Consider the following 18,309-nt stretch of genomic DNA (forward strand, 5'->3'; position numbering starts at 1 on the left):
AGGGATGGGGGAGGGCTGGCACCTGTCTCACTCAGAACCCCTTAGCCAAGAAGTCTTGACTAGAGAAGAAACAGAAGGGCGCTATGACCAGAAAACACACACCAGGCATCCTGCGAGCCTCAGGGGTCTTGTCCGGGGCTCCTCCCCCTTCTTCTGCAGGAGTGACAGAATCCCAGTGATGTTACAACTTTGCTCCTAGACAAGCTGCGGACCTCTGAGAGGAGGAGCCAGGCAGCAGGAGACAGAAGGGTGTTAGCTATGATCAGGAATCCAAACCTCACCCCCAGCGCCCCAGCATCAAGCAAACTAAGAGTAGTAACCATGGAACCAAAGGCCAGATTTTCCTGATAATGTGGCGTCTTCTGAGAAATCCAGCTGAGAAAGGTTTAATGGCAACCTGAAGTGAATGATGCAGATTCTCCAAATGAAGACATGATCTTCTAATCTAGGAGGGGGATAATAATCAACTGAAAGGTCCTCCTCGATAATACTCAGGATCAAAAAGAATGAAATCTTGCCATTTGCAACAGCGTGGATGGAACTAGAGGGTATTATGCTGAGTGAAATCAGTCAGAGAAAGATAAATATTATATGTTTTCACTCATATGTGGAATTTAAGAAACAAAACAGATGAACACAGGGGAAGGGAAAGAAAAATAAGATAAAATCAGAGGGAGGCAAAGCATGAGAGACTCTTAAATACAGAGAATAAACTGAAGGTTGCTGGAGGGGTTTGGGGCTAAATGGACGATGGGCATTAAGGAGGGCACTTGTTGGGATGAGCACCGGGTTATATGTAAGTGACGAATCACTATATTCTACTCCCGAGATCATTATTTTTTTTTTCTAAATTTTTTTTTCAACGTTTATTTTTGGAACAGAGAGAGACAGAGCATGAACGGGGGAGGGGCAGAGAGAGAGGGAGACACAGAATCGGAAACAGGCTCCAGGCTCTGAGCCATCAGCCCAGAGCCCGACACGGGGCTCGAACTCCCGGACCACGAGATCGTGACCTGGCTGAAGTCGGACGCTTAACCGACTGCGCCACCCAGGCGCCCCTGCCGAGATCATTATTACACTATATGTTAACTAACTTGGATTTAAATAAAATTTAAAAATTAAAACAACAAAAAAAAAGAAAAGTCCTTCTCCTTACACGGGCTGGCTTCACAGACGTGTAATGGGGGCAGTCCCCCAGGGCCCATGCTCAGAAGGACCTCACGTTTGCTGTAACACTCTGCTGCCCCTTATCTCCCATCGGGCCCTGCAAATCAGGTAGCTGGTGCCACAGGCATGTCATACTTGTGTCTGTGTAGGACTAACGGTTAAGGCAGCAACTAAATGCTCGGGGTCTCAACTTACAAGGCAGATGCCTGATCTGTTCAGTACATCAGACAAAGCTCGGCAGGGAATTCTCCCCCCTCCCTCCCAGCTCCCCAGCACACGCACAAGCACAACCCCGGGCTTCCCCCTTGCACAACTGCCAGTCCCAAACTGTAGCTCCGTCACATCCGGGGGGAACCATGCCATCAGTTGGAGAAGCTAAAGAGTATTCCATTGCATTTCAGGGAAATAAATTAGGACTCAGCAGACAGGCTTATATGCATTTTTACCATGGTTCAGTGAATGCAAGAGAAAACTTCAAAATGAGAGTGAACGAGTGTAAGTTATGGTCTTTAGCAGACTTAACAAGCACCATCAGAATAAGACAGAAAAGTCAAAAAGGAGAGGGAAACGACACTACACAAGAAGATGAAAAACTGCCTTGTAAGGTGGCTGTTTAAGTGAGGGTTAAGGAGGTTTCAGTGAGGTCTCATTAAGCAGACCCTCTAGGACATTTCCTGCACATAATCCTCCTTTTCTCCTCAAAAACCCTCTTTTGTACACTCTTCTAGTCTTGCCCAGTAAGTTACAACCTTAAGTGGCATCGACCCCTCTGTTTACTTCAACGTCCCAAATCCATATGTTGGAGTCCTAACTCCCAGTGCCTCACAATGTGACTGTATTTGGAGACAGAGCTTTAATGAGGTAATTATGATAAAATGAGGCCATATGGCGGCCCCTACTCCAACATGACTGGTGTCCTTACAAGAACAGGAGATTCGGACATAGACGGGTACAGAGGGAAGGCCATGTGAGGATACAGGGAGAAGCTGTCTAAAGCCAAGGAGAAAGAGTCCTGAGTTTTATTTATTTATTTATTTATTTATTTATTTATTTATTTATTTATTTATTTATTTAGAGAGGCAGAGAGAGAGGGAGAGAGAGAATCCCAAGCAGGCTCCACACTGTCAGCACGGAGCCTGATGTGGGGCTCTAACTCACAAACTGCGAGATCATGACCTGAGCCAAAACCAAGAGTTGGATGCGTAACTGACTGAGCCACCCAGGTGCCCCCCAAAAAAGAGTCCTCAGAAGACACAAAACCTGCCAACACTTTGACCTTGGACTTCCAGCCTTCAGAATTGTGGGAAAATAAACTTCTGTTGGTTAAGACACCCAGTGTGAGGTACTTTGTTACGGCAGCCTGAGCAGAATAATGCAGCTAACATCCTCAGAATTCCGGTTCTTGCACAGAGGCAAGCCTGGGCCTCCCACTGAAAAGTCTTTTATCAGAAGACACCTGAAAGAGGCATCTCTTCAGGAATCTGGTGCTTAGAAGCTTTCCACAGGCATTCAGCCAGGTGTCTCTTCTGGGGATTCGCTGCCTGTGTGTAGACAGAAGCCACTGTACTCTGTGGAAAGAAGGAGGGTATATATTTGGGTGTCGTCAGTCACTCAGGCCAGCCCAACGTACCGAACAGCTCACATACTTCTGGGCCCTGTTCCAACCTCAAGAAAAGGCTTTTCTTAGTTGTTTTCTTAGTCCTTGCCCTGAGCAGCAAAGCCCATGCAAAGTCGGTCTTCTGCCCAATGTCCAGGCTGAATTAGCACCACAAGTTTGCATAAACTGCTGGTCTACTTGTATTCCCTAAGGAAGTTCCAAGCCAAGAGTTGGAGATAGAGGATGTGTCTTACCATCGGGGTATTTCTAATTCCTGGAAGAGTTATGTGGTGTCATGAAATTGGGCTCAAGGTAGGACTGACCAGAAGACCTTATTAGATCATTCCTAATAACATTTCCACAGAGTTCTCGCATTGCCAACACTGTGTTAAGCACATCACATACATTTTTTTTTTTCTCCCAAGAAAGATTTCTGTAACACAGAGGACCCAGACTGCATCGAGAAAAGCAGCAAGAATCAGGTCCATGTCAGGGAAAGAGCTTTGCCAGGTGATCAAATGCTTTTTCCATCACATATCAACTGCTTCTCACTGGATATGCACCTGTGTACCTGGACCATCAGGTACATAATAACTCCTATCTCCTGAACCCACCCGCTCTAACATGTATTATTCAAGAGTAATATTTTTTAATGAATTTAATTACTTATACCCTGTCTTGTGAAAAGTATTTAAGACAGCTCCTAGATGGATATATTGCATATGGCAGGATAGCATTCACTGATTCAGTATGCACTGAGTACGTCCTATGTCCCAGGCACTGTGCCAGGTCTGGAGAAACAGCAAGAAACAAAGACATGAAGTCTTTATATCTACGCACCTACACAATTTCTGGAGCTCCTCATGTCTTCGTGTGGATTCAAGTTACTACCTGGTGTAATTTAATTCTAGCCTAAAAAACATCATTTACTTACTCATACAGGGAATATCTGTTAGCAACACATTCCATCAGGGTCTTTGGGTAATATCCAGGGATATGTTTATTTCACCTTCATTTTCATTAGTAGTTTTGCCAGATAAAGAAATCTGTTTTCTGTTTGAGTATTCTGAAGCTTTCCCTCCAGGGCCTCCGGTCTCCTTTGAATGAGAAGTCAGCCATTCATAGTTTTGTACTGTATTTGATGAGTTGTTTTCCTCTTTCTGTCTTCAGGATTACTTCATTTTTGTCTTTTTTTACAAGTTTATTTATTTTGAGAGAGAGAGAACCAGCAGGGGAGGGGCAGAGAGAGAGAGGAACAGAGGATCTGGAGCAGGCTCTGTGCTGACAGCAGTGAGCCCGATGTGGGGCTTGAACTTATGAACCATGAGATCATGACCTGAGCCAAAGTCAGACATTTAACCAGTTGAGCCACCCAGGCACCCCTCTGTCTTTGCCTTTAAGCAGTTTGTTTATAATGTGTCTAGGTGTAGTTCTTTTTGTATTTATGATATGGGAATTCATTGAGCTTTTGGGCCTGTGGGTTAATGCTATTCATCAGATTTGGGAATCTTCACTCATTATTTATTCAGATATTTTCCACTCTTTTCTCATCCCTTTCTGAGACTCCCATTACATGTATTTTGGTGTGCTTAATATTGTCCCGTGTCTCTAAAGCTCTGTTTTTCTTCTTTTTTCTCTGTTTTGCAGATTATATCCTTTCTACTGCTTTATCTTCAGGTTCACTGATTCTATCTTCTGCCATCCCACATCTGCTCCTGGGCCCACTAGTGAATTTTTCATTTTGATTATTGGTACTTTTCAGTAATCCAGTATTTCTGTGTGGTTCCCTTTTATAGTTTTTATTTCCCTGTTGAGATTCCATATTTGTTTAGTATCAGATTTTCCTTTAATTTTTAAAATATGGCTTCCTTTAGTTCCTTGAACCTATTTTAAATAGCCGTTTTGAAGCCTTTGTCTGCTAAATTCAACATCTCGTCCCACTCAGAGTCAAATTCTATTCACTGCTTTTTTTTTTCTGAGTATGAGTCACACTTTGCTATGCGTTTGCACGTCTTATAATTTTCTTTCCTTCTTTCTTTCTTTCTTTCTTTCTTTCTTTCTTTCTTTCTTTCTTTCTTTCTTTTTTTCTTTTGGTGAAAACTGAAAGTTTCAGGTAATATTTGTTTTAGGTAATATTTTAGTAACTCTGGGTTCTGATTTCTTTTCCTGAGGGTTTCATTTTATCATTTGACACTAATCTGCACTTGAATGGCAGAACCTCTCTTCCCCACATTTGTGTAGCTACTGATACGTGTGTGTGTGTGTATGTGTGTGTATGTGTAGGTTTATTCTTATTATTTTTATTTCTTAGCCTTATTTCCTAGGGGTTGCCCTGTTTCTGTGTGGCCCAATGGTCAGCCAGTGAATTTGGGCAGAGGTTTTTCTCCAACACCACAGGCCCGTGAAGCTTCCATCCCGCACATAGATGCGTGTGAGGGTTGGGGATGGCATCTGAGGTTTAGCCAGTGCTAAATTGCTTTGGTTTTCACTTTCTGCTGGGCTGTCTGGGGTCTCTCATGCACATGCACATAGGTTCCCAGGAAGTCGGGGATGTGTGAGAGCCCATCTCAGTCTTTCTATGGCTCTCCCATTCCAAGATTTCCTGTTAAATTTATGGCTGGTCTGTTGCTTACCCCAACCAGGAGCACATTCTCACACCTGTAGTGCAGTGAAGTTTCCCCATTAGTTTCCTGCCAAGTCCTCTGTTATTGTCCACACTGCAGCCTTTCGCCCTCTGCCCAAAATTGATTGCTCCCTTTGGCAGCAAACTTGTTTTTTTGTTTTATTTTTTCTGGTCACCCCTTGCTGATAAAGCTGGGGACAGAATTGGGGAGGAGGGCAGGGAGAGTAGCAGAACAGACAAAAAGGCTACAGGCCCCGCCATTCCTTCCTGAAGCTCTAGCTATTTTTCACGAGTAAATGCTTCTCAATTTGTTATCTGCCTTTGGCCAATTTCCAGGGCCCAAAAATGACTGGGTTTTTGTTTGGTTTGGTTTGTTTTTTCCAGTTTTCAACTTGTTCTGTGGGGAGTGGGTCCTCTGGACCTTTTTATGCTGCCATAGCTGGAAGGTTGGCCTCCAAAGTGCTTTTTCTTAAACATTAAATGGGATGGAGCATAAATTTCCCAGTTGTCCACTTTCTCCACTTCCCCCAGAGCCCTACACTTGTTTTGCTTCATTAATTTAAATTACCTGCCTGACCCTCGAAGGCATTTGAGCTTATGAATTATGGTGCACAAGGGTGACAGCTAGATAATGTCCTAAAAGTGTAATGGAATGTGCAAATAGTGCTAATCCTTCCACAAACATCTGCCTTACTAAAAGGCCTGTGTGCCAAATTCTCTGAGATAGAAACCCATTCAATAGGAAGTCCTCGTCTTCAAAGGCCCTAAAACCCTGGGAGAAATGAGGAGCATGGATACAAAGAGGTAGCTCACAATGTAATGCCTGCAGTACACGATACACACGGGAATGTTCTCTGTAGGCTGGGAAAGACAAGAAATGATTTCCTGAGTTTATGACATACAGACCCTTTACATGGCTCAGAAGGTTTCTTTTCAATTACTAAATATTACCTAGGTATTTCTTTTTTTTTAATTATTGTTTTTAGTGTTTTTATTTTTGAGAGAGAGAGAGAGAGAGAGAATGCAAGCAGGGGAGAGGCAGAGATAGGGGGTCAGAGGATCTGAAGCAGGTTCAGTGCTGAGAACAGAGAGCCCGATGCGGGACTCAAACTCCCAAACTGTGAGATCATGACCTGAGCCGAAGTTGGATGCTTAACCAACTGACTGAGCCCACCCAGCCTCCCCACTTAGGTTACTTTTACTTAGGTACTTGGAATTAACTTGCTTCAGCATGGAATATTATGGAGTGTTAGCGGTCACCTTGCTGTTGGTGATGGAAAGTGGAGGGTGAACAGAATCAAGAACCAGACGTAGACTCTAGTCCTACCTCTACAACTGCTTAGCTCTGAGACTCTGGGCACATCATCTACCATTTTAAGAAAGCAGTTCCTGCCTCTGTAGAAGGAGGAAGAGTTGGGGAAAAGTAAATTTGCAGTTCAAATGTTGTGTGGAAGGTAGCCTTTTTCCTACAGTCTTGAGACGATCTTCTCTTTGTTCTCAGGTAGGTAAGGATTGGTCACCAGATTTGCCCAAAGCAATAATCCCCAGAATGATTAAGTAGGGCCCCTCAAGGTTTCTGAGTTTATTTTAGTAACATGTATTGAAAACCTGATGACAATTATGACATCTTTACTGGGGCTTGGGGGGAATGTTACTCATATAAGCACAAAAGGTTGCACATAATCTCAGGGGACTGACACACCCCTAGACACCCAAGTTAAAGACTCTTGAGAGATCACAAAGAGCCTCAAATTCTTGGATTCAACTCTGGCTATTGTAAGCTTCTCATTCGTTTTAGAACAAAGTAAAACAAAAGTGAAGGTTCGAATTAAAAAGTAACCTAGAAATGTCTGTTCTAGAAAAACGAAAATTGTTTATGGCTGAGAAAGGCAGACTAGAGAATAAGAAATCCTCTCTTAACAGACTCCCCAGGCCAAAGGAGGAATGGAAAATTAAAGACATTAATACTTCCCATAGCAAAAGAAGGAAAAACTGCAGGAAATGATTAGTACGACTGCAACAGCAATTATAACCAAAGACAGGAAACTGAACCAGGGGGGCTTATCTCATTAGTTAATTTGAATGCAAAACTACAGGGGAGTGTTTGGGCTTGGATGCCTCAAGAAGGCTTTCATCCTTCCATAGCAAGAGTACTCTGAGATCATTTGAAGAGTCACAAGGCTCCATCATGCCTCTTCTTTTTGCCCTCCTCCTTTGGGAAAATGGAGAAAAGATTCTGCCAGGTTAAGCGAGCGTTTTTTTTTTTTTTTTTTTTAAGTATCTTCCACTGTTTTCTTCTTCTCCTTCTTTTTTTTTAATATTTATCTTTGAGAGAGAGAGGGAGAGAGGGAGAGAGAAAGAGAGAGAGATGGAGTGCAAGTGCGGGAGGGGCAGAGAGAAAGGAAGACACAATCCGAAGCAGGCTCCAGGCTCCGAGCTGCCAGCACAGAGCCTGACGCGGGGCTTGAACTCACGAACCATGAGATCATGACCTGAGCCGAAGTCGGACGTTTAATCAACTGAGCCACCCAGGTGCCCTAGGTGAGGATTTGTTGTTTGAACTTCTAGAACATTTATGTTTGATGTTCATTTTGAAATCTAGACTAGATACTTTTATAGAGAACCTGCCCAAGACCTAGGGTAAAAACGTGTCTGATAGAGACCCACACTGAGGATAAAAGAGCCTGAGCCCAGGGGCCAGCAGGTTCCATGTTTGCTTTCACGTTTAATGATGTGTGCTGCCCAGAGCTGGTGTGTCAAAGGTCAGAGGTAGCCAAGTACCCAGGGCAGGGGCTGTCACAGTCACAGGCAATACTGTCATTATCTGCGTGCAGTACTACAGCTGCATTTAGGGGCTCCCTTGGTCACTTGGCAAGGGGTATGGCATCAGACGCAGAAGGACAGAACCCACAGCACTTAAGGACTTTGGGAGCAAAAACTAAAATACAACAGCCTGCATGTTGGCACCCAGAGCTGTGCTTTTGCTATCTAGAAGGTCGTCGAAGCAAGCAGCACCTGAGCGCGGTCTGAATCGTCTGGTAGTGGTGGATAGTGCCACGCAGGAACACTTCCAGAGAGTTCCCGTGTCATCTCTGTTCCGTCCCCCAGTAACACCATTTCTGGATCAGATACAGCGGATCGGTCCATTTTAGGCAGCTCACTTGGAAGTTTTAGCACGTCTACATGGATATTGTAGTTAAGACCACCAGTGTTCATAAAGTTTCCATTCGTTTCATTTGTTTTGAGTTTTCCACCAGTCACTGATGGGAGAAGCAATGGTGAGGCTGAGTAAAATCTCCCTAAACACAGCCCTATCTTCTCTCAAATTCCACATTTGCACATCCATCTGCCCACCCGAGCTCCACTTGAGGGTCTAATCAGGCATCACAAATTTAACAAATCTAAAACAGAACTATTTTTTTCATGTTTGCCTATTTATTTTTAAAGCGGGGGGAAGGGCAGAGAGAGAGGGAGAGAGTGAATGTCAAGCAGGCTCCACACTGTCAGTGCAGAGCCTGATGCTGGGCTTGATCCCACCCACCATGAGATCATGACCTGAGCTGAAATCAAGAGCCTCAACGGACTGAGCCACCCAGGTGCCCCCAAACAGAACTCTTGATTCTCTCCCCAAACCTGCTCCTTCTCCAAGTGTTCCTAAGGGAAAAACTTGGAAGTGCCCTTGATTCCTCTTACTGCCTCCCATGCCATCCTATCCTATCCATCCTATCCATGGATGAACTATCCTATCCTATCCTATCCATCCTATCCATGTTCCCTGACAAATTCTAGGCTCTACTTTTGGGGTCCAACCATCTTTCACGACCTCTTCTGCTACAGCAAAGTCCAGGCCACTGCTTCTCTCACCTGGAATAATGCAAGACCTCCCCTGGTCTACCTTGACTCTCTACACACTCTTCTCCACATAGCAACAGTGATCCTTTGAATGCTAAGTTAGATCCTAACACCTCCTATTCAAAATCCTCCAAACATCCCATCTCTCTCTGAACTTAGTTGGTCCTTGCCATAGCCTGTGAGGCGGTGCTCCTAGCCACCGTCCTGCCACCCTCTCCCTCAGCCCTTGCCCTCCAGGCTTCCAGCCTCCATGCTGTTTCCAGAGCACTCCAAGCTCACTCCTACCTCGGGACTTTTGCACATACTGTTTCCCCTGCCTGCAGAGCTCTTCCCAAATCCCTCAATACCTCACCTTCCTTCGTCTCACCTCCTCACCTTCCTTCGGGTCTCTGCTCAAACATCATCTCATCAGAGATGCCTTCCCTACCACGCTGCCTAAAATAATAACATATTTTTGTCTCTCCCTTAACCTTCTTTGGTTTTTTTTTTCATGGCAATATCATTACCTAACATTACTATATATCCCACGTTTTTAAAATTATTTATTTGAGTGAGAATTTTTGTCTTGTTTCCCCACCATGTCCTAGGACCAAGAATGTGTCTGGCATAGAATAGACATTCAATAAATATTTTTTGAATTAATGGTACTGGGTATTCTGCCTAAGTGGCTGTATACTGGTAATACTTATTTTCTTTTATATAGTGAAATATCGTACATACAATGCATATGTATGATTTAAAAAATAAGTGGATACCCATGTATTACCAGGAAGTATATCAACAGTATCTTCTGAAGTACCAAAATAGATTTCAGACCAAGTCAAGTCCAAATTCTTTCACATTATGAGTCAGTTAGGACTCTCTTTGATGTAAATATCAGAAAAGCTAACTTAAACTGGCTTAAACAATAAGGAGATTTATCATATAAAGCCTCATTAAGGAAGAAAAGAAAGAAAGAAAGAAAGAAAGAAAGAAAGAAAGAAAGAAAGAAAGATCCAGAGGTCAAGGGACCTTTAGGCAATGGTTAATCCAGTGCTTAGAAGATGTCATCAAACAGGGCACCTGGGTGGCTCAGTCGGTTAAGCCTCCAACTTCAGTTCAGATCACGATCTTGCAGTTCATGAGTTCAAGCCCCACGTCGGGCTCTGTGCTGCCAGCTCGGAGCCTGGAGCTTGCTTCGGATTCTGTGTCTCCCTCTCTCTCTGCCCCTAACCCACTCACATTTTGTCTCTGTCTCTCTCAAAAATAAGTAAACATTAAAAAAGAAGGCGGCACCAAAGAACTGTTTCAATCCTTCTCTCCATTCTGCCTTCATTGGGATCAACCTCATCCTAAAGCTAGCTCACTAATAGTGACAAGATAACTGCAGATAGATGCAGGCCATATGCTCTGTTCCATGTCCAAGAGAGAGCAGGTATGCCTTTATCAAGGCATCATAAGCTAGAGATGCTGAGAACACTCTGATTGGACCTTCTTGGGTCCATATATCACCTCTGGACCAATCACATGCCTAGGGGAATGCAACGTGCTGACTGGCTTAGCTATGCTCAAGGGCTCCAACCTCGGAGCCCCAGGTAGAAACATGTGGATCCTCCAGCAGAAATCAGGGGCTGTTGGAAAGGCAGTAATGCAAGCTGGGGTGGTATTCATGAATGTCTACTGTACCGCTGTTCGCCAAAGAGCCCCTGACACCTGAAGTTCAGAGCCAATTGTATCTAGTTGTAGACATAGTCTAACAAGCTCGGTGTCTGCTCTCACAGCCCACGGCAAGGGGCAGAGACTCAAAATAGATAGATTGGCGAAAACAGGCAGTAGCACCAAGTAGACACACGATCCCTAAGAACATGATCATTTAGCCCTAAGGGGAAAAAAACCACAGTGGCTCACTGGTGACAGGACTGGATTACACCTCCTAATGCAACGGTAATATTATGATGACCCTACATCCAGTGGACAATGGTTAGGAAGAAAAAGGGATGTTTAACGGATTTTGAAGAGATTCTATCAAAACAGCGACTATTATAAGGTAGACACTCCAAGAGATAAGTTTCAGTCCTCCCAAATGAAGCCAACTAAGTGAGCTGCTGTTAGCTGTAATCATCAAAATTATAGTGAGAGGAGAGCCATCTTTTCAATGGGTTTAGGGAATTTCTACCTATTCCAGGCCTGTTATTAAAAGGAAATCGTAGCAGTTTAATGAGCAAAATGAGTGGTTGGGGTTTTGTTTTGTTTTGTTGTTTTGCGGGGGGGGGGGGCGGGTGTTATTGTTTTTGTTTTTCATAAAAAGAAAGAAGTAGTCCTTTTCAAACTCAAAAGCTAAAAGGGGGAACTTAAGCTTTGGCTCACTATCTTTCCCACTTCTAGTGAGAAGTATGTTGGGGGCGGCTGGTGGTTCAGCTGGTTAGACGTCCAGCTTTGGCACAGGTCATGATCTCACAGTTCATGAGTTCGAGCCACATACTGAGCTCGGCGTTGGCAGTGTAGAGCCTGCTTGGGACTCTCTCTCTCTCTCTCTCTCTCTCTCTCTCAAATAAATAAATAAACTTTAAAAAATAATTTTAAAAAAGTATGTTGGAGGTAGATATTTACTTTATACTTACTGGGAACCTGAATTTATTTTAGCTTGAATGTCCCTGACTGCATTTTGAGCAAGGAGGCAGTGGGGAGCATGGCTCACAGGTTTGCACATGGAGAAATCAAGACACGAACTAATGAAATAACTCACCTCTGGGGCTCTGTGGGTCCACTCGATGGCAGAACTTCCAATGTTGGTCCAACTCTTATTTGTGTGAGGCTACTGATTTTGTTTTCAAGTACTAAAAATAAAAAAGAGAGGAATCAAGATCTGAGACTAAAGAGGAGCCAGGATTCTACATGGGGACTCTGCATAGGGGATTTTGTTCCATTTGAAAACTCACTGCGACGTCCCACAGTCCATAATCACTTTTTTTCTTTAAATCTTTTACTTCTTCCATTAGGCAGACTTAATTACGAGTAGAAATAGAGGCACATGGGTGGCTCAGTTGGTTCAGCGTCCAAATCATTGTTTCCTCTCAGGTCATGATCTCACAGTTCGTGGGTTTGAGCCCCACGTTGGGCAGTACAGAGCCTGCTTGGGATTCTCTCTCTCTCTCTCTCTCTCTGCCCAACCTGCTCATGCTCTCTCTTTCTTTCTCTCTCTCTCTCTCTCTCTCAAAATAAAATAAGTAAACTTAAAGAGAGTAGAAATAGCAGGCTGTTCCCCAAGTGATACAATCTGAGAGCCATTTGAGAAAGGTGTTCACTCTCCATTCTCCACCACCATTATGAAGTCCCACCAGTAGAGATTACTGGCACGGAGGTGGGAGGGACAAGGTATTTTTCCACTTTCAGGGGCCTCCTACTAAATGGTATATATTCCTGAGAGACCTGATAAGACCTCCAGCTGCAAGAAGCAAGCTGAGAAGGGTATGTGGAAGAGAAGTAAAGGGAGCAGAGTTAGACCAGCTGGTTACTTTGACCTTACTATTGTCCTTAATCCCCCACCTTTCTGAGTCTCCCTAATCTGGAACCCTCCACCTAAACTGTCATTCCAGACACTGCAACCCTTGCCCTCCCTCTCTCCCAGGCCCTGCATGAGTCTGCTTGGAATGCCACAACAAGGTCCCACAGCCTGGGACGCTTAAATAACAAAAATTCACTTCTCAGCATTGTGGAGACTGAAGTCTGAGATCAAGGTGCGGACGGGGCTGGTTCCTTCTGAGGCCTCTTTCCTCGGCCACCTTCTCTTCGTATCTCCACAGGGCCTTCCCCCTTTTCTGGGTCCCGATCTCTTCTTCTTTTTTTTTTTTTAATTTTTTTTTAATGTTTATTTATTTTTGAGACAGAGAAAGAGAGAGCATGAACAGGGGAGGGTCAGAGAGAGGGAGACACAGAATCTGAAGCAGGCTCCAGGCTCTGAGCTGTCAGCACAGAGCCTGATGCGGGGCTTGAACTCACAGAGTGTGAGATCATGACCTGAGCCAAAGTCGGATGCTTAACCCACTGAGCCACCCAGGTGCCCCTCCCGATCTCTTCTAATAAAGATAGCAGCCACACTGGATTAGGGGCCACCTTAATGAGCTCATTTTAACTTAATTACCCTGTTAACAGCGGTCTCCAAATTTGGGCACATTCTGAGGTACCAGGGGTTAGGGCTTCACACGTGAATTTGGGAAAACCCAAATCAGTCCACAACGATATCTGGCCTTAAAGAGTCCCCTCAGGGGCACCCGGGTGGCTCAGTCGGTTCAGCAACCAACTCTTGGTTTCAGCTCAGATCATGATCTTACAGTTTGCGAGTTCAAGCCCCACATCGGGTTCTGTGCTACCGGTGGGAAGCCTGCTAGGGATTCTCTCTCTCTCCCTCTCTCTCTGCCCCTTCCCCACATGAACTCTCTCTAAAAATAAATACACTTTAAAAAATAAATAAAGAGTCCCCTTAAAGTCTCTTGACTCCTTTTCTGAAATATTGACCCTGGATCCACTTCAAATTTACTGTAACAGGTTTCTTTGAGGCAGAATTTTCTAGTCTGAACGGCACCCCTCCCCGCCCCCCCCCCAGCCTCCCAAAAACATTAGGCAGGACACAGTATGTTTAAACTTGGAGGCCAACCTGCCTGCAACTTGTGAGTTTGTTTGAAGAACTGGGTTCCATGCGGGGTACCCTGAACTATCCCATGGGACAACTGTCTGGATTGGGCCTCTCTGGTGACAGGCACACTAGGATTTCTGAGGAGCTGTGGGCCCAGGCGGAGAGCTGCCTCCTGCCAGCAGCTGACCAGAAGCGAGAGCAATTGAGAATTAAAGGGAAAAATTGCCCCAGCACCGAAATAAAAGTAAAGGCCCTTGCTTCTCCCCTGGTTGCATCCTGGGGATCACAGAGATCTCTACGGCAGCTAGCCCAGCTCTCTGATTGAGGCCATCCCTCAGGCTTTAGTTCTGAGGGATACCTGGGCTGCATACCTTTGTAAAAGAATGGCCCTGTGTCAGGTTTGGACTGTCACTGAGCACAGGCTGGAGGTATTTGTGGAGTGTCATCACTCCAAGGCCCTATGGTAGGAGCAGCTCCCGGCTTTCAGCCTCTTCTCTGAGCTGTGTGACCACACCCTGATTGAGATAAACGGCCTCTCATCCCCCCGCATCCCACCCCATGCCTCGGCCCCACTACCCTGGTCACTGGGCTGGTTCCGGAGTCCAGAAAGCACGAGGTAATTTCTACACATATTCCATCCACTCAGTGGCCACCACGCCCAGGGGTGTCCTCTCCGCTGTTCAACCTGGAGAATTTAGGGCTGGACGGCAGTCCTGTGCAATGACCTTGAATCAGGGCCTCACAAAACAGTGTGCAGGCAGTCTCAGTAGTTCACAGACGCACCCTTAACTAACCCAAGAGAGCAACCTTCCCTGTGGAAGAAAGGAATACCATCTCCTTTTCTGGAAATCCTTAAAAATCGGCGAGAGGTTCATCTTGTTTGAGCTGGAGGACATGGGACTCCAGAGGGGACTGTCTCCTGGAGCCCGGCGCTCTCCTTGGATCTGCGCCCGGCCCCCTAACACTGGTCAAGCTCAGCAGGGACTCCTCCTCCGGACCTGGAACCGTGTCCCTCAGTTGTGATTGCCCTGGACACCGTGGCCTCTCCCCCACCCGGCTCCTGTGCTGTTGGGGTCTCGCTGGTCCAAGAACACTGACTGTGCACTTTGCTTGCAGTGACCCGCTGGTGATACCACACTCTGCGGATCTCGTGCTCTGAGATGCTAACGCTCTGCCCACGCACGGGTTCCTGTGGGCCCCTGTAAGGGGCGAGATACATCAGTGGCTCAGAACCGACTCGACTCTGTAGACTCATCCACTGTGTCCTTTCCTCCTGGTTGCCATCACACTGGCTGACTGCACTGTCGGCAATCACCTTCCTGCTCCCTTGCATTTGCCCACCAGCCTTCTGCCCTCCCTTCTTGACCCCCTAGTCTCTTCCTTACCCCCTTCCGTCTGGTTTCCGTGTACGGCAAGTCAGTTTCATTTTAGAAATGGCGAGTTAATTCCATGTGCCAGGTGCCACGGGGGAACGAATGCATGGCCTTGGCTACAGAGAGATGAGATCCGTGGGGCGCACAGAAACAGCCACGCCACCAGGCGGAACATTCCAAGCCCTGTAAAAAGAGAAAGAGGAAGAAAGGAGAGGTAGTTGTTGGGGGGGACACTCAGGAAATCGCCATGAAGGAGGCGGCATTTAAGATGAGCTTCAAGGACCAACGAGGTCTTTGACAGGCCAGGACGTGAGTCATCCCTACAAGCGGGGCAGGTGGGGGGCGGGGGTGGGCAGGGGCAGCACAGAAAGTATCCAGGCTGCAGAAGAAGGGAGAGATTTGAGGGAGGAGGGGATGTGGGGGTCAGATGGAGAGGAATGTCGCCCTGGAGAGGCCGGCTGAGCCTGGTGAGCCACTGAGTGAATGAGCAGGACCCACTGGGAGGAGTATTTACAGGTCAGTAACTTCTCACCGACTAGGCTTTGTTCCAACTCCACTGCTTAGTAATCACAAAGGAATTGACTCATTCTTGCAACTGCGAGATCCCCAAGTTCTTTTATGTCAACCTTCTTGGTCCTGGGGCGTTCGTGAAAACTGAAAAAGTGTAATTCAGGGGGCTCATAATGAGTCAGCGATTTCAGAATCTGCATGTGAGCGGGTCAGGAGTCTTCCTTGTGAGTCTCCCCTAAGGAAAGTGTGAGCATCTGCCAGGTCATCCAAGCCTGGGGAGCGGACTGGGGTGCTGCCCGCCCCTCCCCCAGCCCCCCTCTGAAAGCCAGGGGCTGCTCCAGCAGCAGTGGGGGGGGGGGACCTCGGGCCCTCCCACCTCAACCCCTCTCCTCATCGGCTTTGACTTGGGGGAGAACCGGGTCATCACTTCACCATCCTGACACGGCTGCCAAGAAGGCTCTGTCCCCGGAGGACAGTTTTGGCTGTTCCTGGACGGCAAGCGCGGGTGAAATGGAAGGCGGTGGAGATGGCAAACAGTGCGTCAGGGGATAGCGATCAGGGCTATCCCCTGATAGCCCCGAGGAGGGTGGTCACCACAGGCTGCTGCTGAAATGTCACACTGTGCTGGCACACGCCGGTCCTCCCGTTTCAGTTACTAGATACTTTTTCCCTTATTTAAACATATCCAGTCGATGCCATCTACAGGTATCTCTTCACTGGGCAAGAAGACAAAAGCTGTATGTTGTTAAAATACACTTAAATATGCTTTTCCCTCTGCAAGCCAATGTGTACGGCTTTTTTCTTTTCTTTTCTTTAAATGTTTATTTGTGTATTTTTGAGAGACAGAGTTAGAGAGCAACCATGGGAGGGGCAGAGAGAGAGAGGGAGAGAGATCGAGAATCCCAAGCCGGCTCCATCTGTCAGCACAGATCCCCATGCGGGGCTTGAACTCATGAACCATGAGATCATGCCCCGAGCCGAAACCAAGAGTCGAACATTTAACCGACTGAGCCACCCAAATGCCCCTATGTTTTTTTTTTTTTTTTTTCAATTAATTATCTGAAATCTACTTTGCCAAAAATCATAGCCTGTCATCTTATAGCCTTGTTTTAATAATACACTGCTTTTAGGGACGCCTGGGTGGCTCAGTTGGTTGAGAGTCCAACTCTTGATTTCAGCTCAGGTCATAATCTCATGGTTCGTGGGGTTGAGCCCTGCATAGGGCTCTGTGCTGACAGCTCAGAGCCTGGAGCCCGCTTCAGATTCTGTGTCTCCCTCTCTGTCTGCCCCTCCCCTGCTTGTGCTCTCTCTTGCTCTCTCTTGCTCTCACTCTCTCTTAAATATAAATACACATTAAAACAATTTTAATAATAATAATGCACTGCTTTTATAGCAACTCTACCTGTCAGGCAGTGTCCCTGAATTGGCAAAGGTTTTTCTTGTTTTTTGAAGAAAGCTACAGGTTGGGGATCAGGAGCCATGTCCTTCTTCTGGTTCTCTTGGAGCTTCAGTTTCTCCATCATCTACTTAATGAATTAGTGTTGGAAAAACATTCTGAGACAGAGGCATGAAAACCACTATAGGGCCAGAGGTACGGAAGTAACTCATCTTAAGCAAAAGAAGCATTCCTGTGTGCAACATAGGCTTTTTTTTTTAACATTTATTTTTGAGAGACAGAACATGAGTGGGGGAGGGGCACAGAGCGAGAGGGAGAGGGAGGGAGAGAGGGAGGGGGAGAGAGAGAGAGTCCAAAGCAGGCTCCAGGCTCTGAGCTGTCAGCACAGAGCCTGAAGTGGGGCTTGAACCCAAGAACCGGGAGATCATGACCTAAGTCAAGTCAGATGCTCAACTGACTGAGCCACCCAGGTGCCCCAAAAACAGTCTAGTTGCTTAGAGATACATTAAATTGAAAAAAAAATCTTGACCATGTCATCAACATTCCTTGAGTAAATGTAGCTAGTGTTTTGTAAGGATATTCTTTTAATGTCCCTTGACCTTGGGCAAAGATTCTCATGCATATGAATCACCAGGGGACTTCCTCCTCACCCAAAACTTGGACCTTATGAGACTTTGCTCTTCAAAGTGTGGTCTTTATGACAGCATCATTGGCATGCCTTAGGAGCTTATTAGAAATGCAGGATCTCAAGCCTTACTCCAGAATGCATCAGGACCTTATTTTAACAAGATTCTCAGGTGATTTGTATGCATATTAAAGTTGAGAAATATGGCTTTAAGTGCAGAATATTTGAAGTCTTTTTTTTTTATTTAATTTATTTTTTTTAAATTTACATCCAAGATAGTTAGCATATAGTGCAACAATGATTTCAGGAGTAGATTCCTTAATACCCCTTACCCATCTAGCCCATCCCCCCTCCCACAAACCCTCCAGCAACCCTCTGTTCTCCATATTTTAGAGTCTCTTATGTTTTGTCCCCCTCCCTGTTTTTATATTATTTTTGCTTCCCTTCCCTTGTATTCATCTGTTCTGTGTCTTAAAGTCCTCCTTGGGGCGCCTGGGTGGCTCAGTCGGTTGAGCGTCCGGCTTCAGCTCAAGTCATGATCTCACGGTTTGTGA

The 18,309-nt window shown here is 45.8% G+C and overlaps 1 long non-coding RNA gene across 5 annotated transcripts in view; it reads right to left on the reverse strand.

The window, feature by feature from the left end:
• Positions 1 to 2,306: 2,306 nt before the first annotated feature.
• The window catches only part of LOC123591686, a 30,466-nt gene continuing 14,463 nt past the window's right edge, over positions 2,307 to 18,309 (reverse strand). For 3 of the 5 annotated variants that reach the window (XR_006709454.1, XR_006709456.1, XR_006709457.1), the window contains 3 exons: positions 15,237 to 15,407; positions 11,965 to 12,055; positions 2,307 to 2,735 (listed from right to left, as the gene is read on the reverse strand). This is a non-coding gene — a long non-coding RNA (uncharacterized LOC123591686). Of the gene's footprint in view, positions 2,736 to 11,964; positions 12,056 to 14,949; positions 15,051 to 15,236; positions 15,408 to 18,309 lie in introns of all 5 variants that reach the window. The other 2 variants (XR_006709458.1, XR_006709455.1) reach the window with 2 other exon arrangements.

The sequence above is a fragment of the Leopardus geoffroyi genome, chromosome B4 (genome assembly GCF_018350155.1).
Source record: "Leopardus geoffroyi isolate Oge1 chromosome B4, O.geoffroyi_Oge1_pat1.0, whole genome shotgun sequence".
In the NCBI taxonomy this organism is placed as follows: domain Eukaryota; kingdom Metazoa; phylum Chordata; class Mammalia; order Carnivora; family Felidae; genus Leopardus; species Leopardus geoffroyi.